Source organism: Nelumbo lutea, chromosome 2 (genome assembly GCF_056320005.1).
Source record: "Nelumbo lutea isolate HS-2025 chromosome 2, American lotus-T2T, whole genome shotgun sequence".
NCBI lineage: Eukaryota > Viridiplantae > Streptophyta > Magnoliopsida > Proteales > Nelumbonaceae > Nelumbo > Nelumbo lutea.
In genome coordinates this window covers 23280247-23289770 of record NC_142685.1, presented here as the reverse complement: position 1 = coordinate 23289770, position 9524 = coordinate 23280247, and positions in this window count along the sequence as shown.

The window sequence follows — 9524 nt, the reverse complement described above, 5'->3', positions numbered from 1 at the left end:
AACAACTCTAGTTCCCGTGGTGTGCATCGGGCAGTTCACCATCCCACTTCCAGTGGATGGGATCCCCATCTTGAAAGCACCACAAGCATGGCGCCCCTGAACCTTCCTGCCTTGAACGTCCCTCTTCCACTCCCTATCGAAACAACATTTGCTAAACCAACTGTTGTCCCACTGATGACCCGCCAGAACCAGCTGGACGACCTAATGCAATGCATGCAGGCAATGCAAGCCCAAATGCAACAATTCCAACAACATCAACTCCAGTAGCACCAGGTACTACACCACCTCTCTCAACACCATTATCAGCAGCAGTTCCCTCAGCTAACCCTGAACCAGTCACTGCTACCACCTCAGCACCCTGTTCCGAAGCCGGTTAAGGCCTCCCCTCGGGGTGGACACCCTCACCGAGGAGAAGCCTCCCAACTCCAGAACCCCCCTAATAGCTAGGCCTCATCCCTAGGCTGAAAGGAAAGAAAAATTACCCCCGCCTCGCAGCTCGCAGGTGGGTCGGGAACCTCGCCCACAAAGTCAGCACCTCGACGCTCCAAGCCTGAGTTCTTGCTCACGGAGAACCAGTTTAGTGCCCTAGCAGCAGACCAACATTCCGGGCCCATCGAGCTCGGCAACACAGAGGCCAGTAGCGCCAATACCAGGCCCGCTCAACGAAGGCGCCAACGAAGTCGCGGAACTGCCATCCGTGTCATGCCCGACCTCAGAGGTAACGAAGAGACGAGCTTGAACGAGGTAAAAGCTGCCCCAATTCTCTCAGTTCCTTCCCCCCTCGCATCAGAATTCCTGGCAGTCCCCATGCCCAAAGACTTCAAGCTCCCATCTTTGGACAAGTATGATGGGTCCTTTGACCCCAACGACCACGTCGATGCTTTCCAGTCCCAACTACACCTCGCTAGGGCCGGTGAATCATGCATGTGCGTGGCCTTCACCACCACCTTCAGGGGGGTGGCCCGCACCTGGTACCGAAACCTAGCCCCCGAGTCAATAAGAAGCTGGACCCAGTTCGTGTAGGTCTTCATCGCACACTTCGTTACCAGCAAGCGGTGCCCCAGAACCGAGGAAAGCATCTTCGGGGTAGTCCAGAGGGAAGGAGAATCCATCTGGGTCTACATCAAGCGGTTCAATGAAGCATGCTTGCAGATACCGCGACTAGACCCCGCAATACAGCTCACTGCAGCCAAGAGAGGGGTAACGCACAAGGAGTTCAAATGGCACATGGTGGCCAGCCAGCCCGCGACCATGGCTGATTTCCTCAAGCTCACGGACAAGTTCATGAGAACAGAGGAAAAAATCAACCAAAGAACCGAAGGCGGGGTCGAGAAAAGAAAAAGAGAAGGTGAGCCTTCCAACCCAGGCAACAGAAGAAACCAGGCCCGAGAGGCGAAGCCAAGCCAGCCGTCCTGAGCTCCCTTAGCAGTTTGAGTGGATTACACGCCGTTAAACACAAGGCGGACCGAGATCTTGATGACGATCAAGGACGCCCCATGCGTAAAGTGGCCACCTCGCCTAAAGAGTAATCCAAATGAGAGAAATAAAAATCTATATTGTAGTTTTCATAGAGATCATGGTCATAGTACCGAATAGTGCAATGATCTCCGGGACGAGATAGAGGGACTTATCCGTCGCGGATACTTGAGAAATTTTGTACAACATAATGATAATAATAATAAGGCAGGTCGGCAAGGGGAGCACGGAAAGGATGCCCCAGAATCCAGCAGCAGACCAGCCGAAGCCTTGCAGCGACCGCCTCCAGAAGAGAGGCCAGTTCGGGGAACCATCCATGTGATAGTGGGAGGTTCGGTGGTAGCAGGGTGCATTTCGGCAGCAGCACGGACGTCAGTTCGTGAGGTATCCCGAGAAGAACAGAACCCTTCAAAGATGTCAAAGACAGAAGAACTGATCTTTTTCACGAAAGACGACGCGCAAGGTGTCCACTACCCCCACGATGATGCGCTCGTCATAAAACTAAGGATCAGCGACTTCGAAGTCCGACGCGTACTTGTGGACTCAGGTAGTTCGGCGGACATCCTCTTCAAGTCGGCGTTTGACCAGCTACAGTTGTAGAGAAGCGAGTTGAAGCCCGCAAATACTCCTCTGGTGGGCTTCAACGGAGAGGAAGTCAGGCCCCTCGGGAAGATAACAGTACCTGTGGAAGTTGGCACATGGCCTTGCGCGGTAAGACTCAACCACGATTTCCTGGTGGTCGTGACCCCCTCCCCATACAATGCCATAATAGGGCGGCCAATTACGTATATTCTACGGGCAGTGGTCTCCACCTACTATCTAGCAATAAAGTTCCCCACAGACTTTGGTGTGGGGGTAGCGCAGGGCGACCAGCTTGAGTCCCACAAGTGTTATGTTGTCGCCCTGAAGGGAAAAACCAAGGCAGCCGACGACCTCGAACTGGAGCGGCCTACGGAGCAGGGTGAGGAACGAGCTTCGCCAACAGAGGAAACGGTCGCAATCCCGACCTCGACTACAGATCCGGCTCGAACGCTACAGATCGGTGCTTCCATCAAAGAGCCTCTATGAACCGAACTGGTGAGTTTCCTACTTCAAAATTTTGATATCTTCGCATGGTCCGCGGCCGATATGCCCAGTATTGACCCTGGCCTTATAACTCACAAACTTAACACTGACCCTGTAGTCAGACCCATTAGACAAAAGAAACGCAACTTAGCCCCGGAGCGCTGGAGGCGGTCGACGAGGAGGTCGAAAAGCTCCTCGCAGTGGACTCCATAAGGGAAATTCATTACCCGAGCTGGGTAGCCAACCCAGTGCTGGTGAAAAAGGCAAACGGCAAGTGGCGCATATGCGTCGACTACACTAAACCAAGCTTGCCCAAAAGACAGTTTACTCCTCCCCCGAATTGACCGCCTAGTGGACGCGACCTCGAGACATGAGTTGCTAAGCTTCTTGGACACCTACTCAAGCTACAACCAAATCAGGATGGACCAATCCGATGAGGAAAAAACCAGCTTCATAACCGAGTTCAGCCTGTACTGTTACAATGTCATGCCCTTCAGACTGAAGAATGCTAGGGCGACCTTCCAAAGACTTGTAAATAAGCTTTTTCGGCCCTTAATTGGCACGAAAATAGAATGTTATGTAGACGACATGGTCGTCAAGACGCTGTTCTCACAGAAATTAATACAAGACTTGGATTCTGTCTTCCAAATTCTACGTCAATTTAGCATGAAACTGAACCCCAACAAATGTGTCTTCGGTGTCACCTCGGGTAAGTTCCTAGGGTACATTGTCAACTGGCGCGGTATTGAGGACAACCCGGACAAGATAAAGGCCATCCTAGATATGAGATCACCCCAAAAAGTAAAAGAAGTTCAGAGGCTAAACGGCCGCATAGCCGCCCTCAGCCGCTTCATGTCCAAATCGGCAAACTGCTATCTCCCTTTCTTTAAGGCGATCAAAGGCAAAGGGTTCGAATGGACCCGAGACTGCCAATTCGCGTTCGATGAGCTAAAGAGCTACCTCGCCACTGTGCCAACCTTAGCCAGGCTCGAGGAGGGCGAGGTCTTAGAACCGTACCTCTCGGTGAGCGACGAGGTGGTCAGTTCGGTACTAATAAAAGAAGTAGATCGGGTCTAGCGGCCCATCTATTATGTTAGTAAAATTCTGCAGGGAGCAAAGACGAGATACCCGCAGATGAAAAAACTAGCATGCGCACTGGTAATTGCAGCTCGGAAACTCCGCCCATACTTCCAAGCTCACACTGTCATCGTCTTGACTGACAAATCTCTGAGACAAGTCTTGCTCAAGCCCGAGGTTTCCGGTCGGCTGACAAAGTGGGCCATCGAGCTCAGCGAGTACGACCTCCAGTGCAAGCCACGAACTGCCATTAAGGCCCAAGCCTTAGCAGACTTTATCGCCGAGTGCACATTCAGCCTCGAAGCTCCTGGGTCGGTTGAGCCCGAGATCCCCAGTTCGGGTGAACCCGGAGCTCCCAAGCCAATAGAGTCTGAACCCCGTGAAGTAGCAGCCAGTGTGGCATCTCTCCTGGTTAGGCCAAGCGCAAACTGGGATGAGGAACCCTGGATCCTTCACGTAGATGGCTCCTCGAACCAGCAGGGCAGTGGGGCTGGAGTAGTCCTACGCGACCCGAGTGGCACGAAATTGGAATACACACTATGCTTTGAGTTTGTGGCATCCAACAATGAGGCAAAGTACGAGGCACTGATAACCGGGTTGAACCTAGCGCAAAAGGTAAGAGCAAAGCACATAGTTATCTGCAGCGATTCTCAGCTCGTGGTCAACCAGGTTATGGGCGAATACGAAGCACGCGAGCTCTTAATGATCGTATACTTGGCAAAAGTAAAGGAGGCTCTGCTCAACTTCTAGTCACACTTCATCAAGCAAATCCCGAGGTTAGAGAACACTGAGGCTGTCGCCCTGTCCCGGTTAGCCAGCACGAGTCACAACACCATGAGAATCGTGTACATAGAGGACTTACCTCGGCCTAGCATTCTCGGTGGGGTAGAGGAGGTCGCTCCCGTCCTTGAAGCAGAGTCGAGCTGGATCGACCCACTCGCGAGCTTCTTGCTAGATGGAACCCTATACAGCCAAGAGAGTGCAGCACCAAGCAGCCAAATACGTCATAATAGACGAACGGTTGTACCGACGGTCCTACACGCTCCCCTACCTGCGTTGCTTGCGACCTGTCGAAGCCGAGCTTGTACTCCACGACACTCATGAAGGACTGTGCGGCGGACATCTAGGGGGCAGAGCCCTCGCCCAAAAGGTACTTCGGTAAGGATACTACTGGCCAACGATGAAGGCAAAAGCCGTCGAGCTCGTCAGAAAATGCGACAAGTGTCAGAAGCACGCCAATATCCACCATCAGCCTGCTGCCAACCTCAAATACCTCACTAGCCCATGGCCCTTTGCGCAATGGGGCATCGACCTCCTGGGGCCATTCCCGCTAGCAACAGGTGGGAGAAAGTTCCTAGTAGTGGCAGTAGATTACTTCACAAAATGGATAGAAGTTGAACCTCTGGCAACAGTTACAGCCCGAAACATACAAAACTTCTTTTGGAAGAGCATAGTATGCCGCTTCGGGCTACCTCGGGTACTGATCTCTGACAATGGCAAATAGTTCGAGGATATTAAGTTCCAAGAATGGTGCCAAAATATGGGAATTCGTCAAAACTTCACATCGGTCGCACTCCCGCAGGCAAACGGTCAGATAGAAGTAATGAACAGATCCATCCTCCGCAGACTGAAAGCACGACTAGACCGAGCTAAAGGGTTATGGGTGGATGAGCTACCAAGTGTTATATGGGCTCACCGAACTACAGAAAAAACCACCACGGGAGAGACCCCCTTTAACCTCACCTACCGCACTAAAGCGGTAATCCTAGTGGAAATCGAAATACCTACACTACGACTAGAAGCATATGACGATCAGACAAACGGAGATGAGTTACGTACCAACCTCGACCTACTGGATGAGGTAAGAGACCTCGCGCACATCCGAACAACGGCCTACTAGCAGAAAATAGCTCGGTACTACAATGCTAGAGTAAAGAAGCGGAGCTTCCGAGTCGGCGACCTGGTTCTTCATAAGATTATGGTGCCCGAACCCGGCGTGGGCAAACTTGGACCAAATTGGGAAGGGCCCTATAGAGTAAAGAGAGCGTTCGAGGGGGCATAGGAGCTCGAAACCTTAGAAGGCAAACAAGTAACCCGAGTGTGGAACATCGTCAACTTAAGACGATACTACCTATAGATCGCCAAGCGAAGTGAACGAAATCGCTACCAGAGCCTAAAGGCCAGGATGCCGAGCTAACAAAGGAACATCGGCATAGGCAAGAAAAGAGAGGCGAAGCGGAGAAGTATTAAACATTGAAATAGGTCGCGCAAGTAACCCGGACAAGAAACAGATCGGGCATATGGTCAATTCGGCAAATACGTCAGTTCGGGAGAGAACAACCAACACTTAACCAAAAGATAAGTTCATTCCCTTACAAGATAAGGAAGACTACATTTGACAAAAAAATGCATTTTCACAATCCCGGAGCTACTTCTTCATTATTAGAAGGCACTTCAACGACACCCGAAGGTCCTGCCTCGCCTTCGGAATCCGGCTCACTATCGGCAGCGTTGGCCATCTCCTGAGTTATGCGTGAAGTGGATAAGGCATTGATATCAAGCTCGGGGTACGTGTTCTGGATCATCCACGGGCTCAGTTTAATCCCCTTCTATACGAGTCCACCATCAGGTTATTGAAGCGCGGCGAGGCGATGTACTCATCAACGACCTTCTTCTTGGCATCTTCGATGCCTTGAGAAAAGATCTTCGCCCTCTCCCTAATGTCCTCTTGAAGGTATTCAACCTGATGCTGCAGATCCAGCCTCAGGTTCGCCATGTGCTTCACAACAACCCCCATTGCCTCGGCATCCCTCTGAGACCTTGCCTGTCTAGCCATAGCAGTGCGAGCGGCCTCCTCAGTAGCACGAGCAGCCGCCTCAGCAGCTCAGGTAGTCGCATCGGCGGCGCGGAAAGCCTCTTTGGCAGCTCGCACCTGCCTCGAGCTCCTCTCCACCTGGGCCGCCAAGGCATGAATAGAAGAGTTCACCTACCAAAAGGAAAGAACAAGTGATTAAGAGAACGACAGCAAGAGGGATAAAAACAAAGAAGCCCGACAAGAAATTTGACTCATCACCATAGCATGAGTAGCAGCATGACAGGCGACCTGTTTCAAAGGAAGATCGGTCCAAGCCGCGATCTCCTCGGGGAAGGTAGCCTCCCTACTCTTCTGAAGAGCATAGTTCAGCGACAACATGCTCCTGAATTCCCCTTAAGCTCCCGAGCCTGAGGGCCCAACTCGCGTATGAGCGGACCTAGAGTAAGTGGGAGCACTAGAGCAAGCGGGAGCCCCCGTGTGAGTAGTCTCGGCATAAGGGGCCCCTGCCGCTTCTTGCATTGAAGGAGCCACCTCGGGCTCACTGGGTGGATCCTCTGACGTGTAGTCTAGTACATGAGGCTCCGCATCCTGGGGCAGCTCGACACGAGTTTGCTTGGCAACTCGCTTCCTCCTCTTCATGTCTTGGAACAGGTGCCCACTGCGAGTCCTTTCTGAGTCCATCACACCTGCAAAAAAGAGTTCGGCATCAAGAAAAAAAATATGAAAGAACAAAGCAAAACAAGAAACCTCTGAGCAAGGAACCCACCCGAACTCAGGCCGGCCGCAATGAGCTTGGCCTCCGTCAGGTACTGATGGCATTTTAGCCCTAGTCGTGCCCATTGCCAGAGGCCCTTCAATGTCTCTTTATCAAGCGTAACACCAGAGTCAGGGGCGGTCATCCCCCACCCTGTCTAAAAAGGCCACCCTAGTACACTTCGCACCCCGAAGTAGTCCCGCTTCCACGCCGGGACCTTGTTGGGAAGTTCGTGCAAGAGCTTAAAACCCGGGTGAGGAGACAGGTAGTACGTCCGCTTACACCCGGGAAGAGGACCCGCTTGTTTCTTAAGCATTAAAATAGAGGAGATTATCTCCAAGTCTAAAGGAAAGCCTTGTTCGCAAAAAAGGGAGATTGTCCCCACCAAGTTACGAATGGAGTTCGGGTGAAGCTGGCCGACGATAACGCCGAAGTGGTTTATGACCTCGACAAGAAGGGGGTGGAAAGGCAGCCGCAGCCCTACAGCGATCTGCTCCCAGAATATTACGATCTCTTCAGGACCGTGTTCCCAAGGAAAGCTACCCGAAGGAATGAAATAGGCATACTCTCCAGGCAAGTTATAATAGGTAATAAGGGATTGGAGCCCCTCAGGCATCATGGTCGAAGGACCAAACCTGTCTAACATCCAACCTCAATGAGAGGTAGACGCCAAACTGCCCGAAGTGGCTCGGCCTACGGGCTCAAACTCTTCCTCAAGTTCTACCTCAGGCTCGCTAAGGCCATCGGGGGATGCAACTCGGTTCGTAGAACCTGCATCAAACCCACTTGAAGAACTGTCTGAGCTTTCCAAGCTAGACATCAAGAAGAAAAAGTGGATTCCAAGAAAGTACTCACCCAAAAAAAGGTTTGAATAGACTTTGGAAACCGGAACAAAGCAAAAAGCCTTGAAGGTGAAATAAAAGCTTGGACGCGAGCTGAAAACTTGGACGCGAGCTCAAGAAGGAAAGCACAGAAGTGACAAAGCGACTGGGGTCCCCCACTATTTATATCCACAGTGACCAAGAACCAACAACGCAGATCAAAGCCAATCTGATGGCCCGCAGTCGCGTAGACCACACGTCCCCCGAGACCGAGACGTGATTGGCGCATGTCTTTCTGAAACTGACAGAACGACAGCGCACGTCTCCTCGCCTTACAAACGGCAGCGGTGCATTTTTTCAAATTCGAAAAGACCCGTTGTCACGTCTCCCAGTGGTGCACTTTTTTGAAAATTGAAATAAGCACACGCCGCCACGTCTGTCAGCATTTGTAGGCAAGTCAGCACGTCTCCCGCCTTTTGGGCGCTCGAGAAACCCAAAGAACTCTGACAATGCACCTCGCGCTATCGAAATTTGAAGTACGGGACAAATCCACCTGCCACCTCGCGAACTTCCCGTGCCAGAGCAAGACTCAAGCACGAGGAGTGGGGGGCAATTGATGAAGGAAGATTTGGCCCGACCTCATAATTACGCAACATGTGGCAAAGGCAACAGCTCGGCACAACAGCGCGCCTAAGGCGCGAACACCAAAGGGAGGAACCAGCGGTCCGAACTCCCTACCAGCAGTCTGAACTCCCTACAAGGAGCCCGAACTCTCCCTTAGGCCCCGAGCCAAACCCAAAGGGCAGTAACCCGAACTGGCCTACCCTATGGCAGTTTGGGACACACCTCTCCGAACTGGCCTGCCCTATGGCAGTTCGAGACACACCTCTCCAAACTGACCTGCCCCATGGCAGTTCGGGACACACCTCCGAACTCAAGACTTCACCTCGCTCACCACTCTAGCACTTCGCCTCCAGGATGCCAAACTAAACAACCATACCATGCCTGACACCGAGGAAGTTCGTATCCAGGGGCGGCGCACCTGACTACTTGGGATCTGATGCTTGACAGCTGCACTTCAAATGGCCACCTGCCCCGCCATCTCTAGTTACAGAGACGGCTCCGACAAGGAGCAGTGGCGGTTCTGTCCCAGCAGAAGGGATGACACCCGAACTGGCAGAAGCACTGAAGTAATCATACCCGACCTGACAGAAGCCTCGGAGTGAGTGCGCGAAGTGGTTATAAAAGGCCCCCTACCACCAACAACAAGGTATGCAAACTTTGCGCCATCTAGTTTTATCTTGCCTTTGGAAGAATACAAATTTATAAGTTGTTCTGAAGCATCTTGAAATTATCGCAGAAGAGATTTTAGATTATCTAATTCATCTCTACGATTTCTAAGAAATAATAAAATAGCATCTACAAAAAGATGGGAGATGATAGGAGTTTGTCTTGACAATTGTATACCTTGAAGTTGGTTATCAGATTCAGTTTTCATAATCATTCTGGTTAGGCA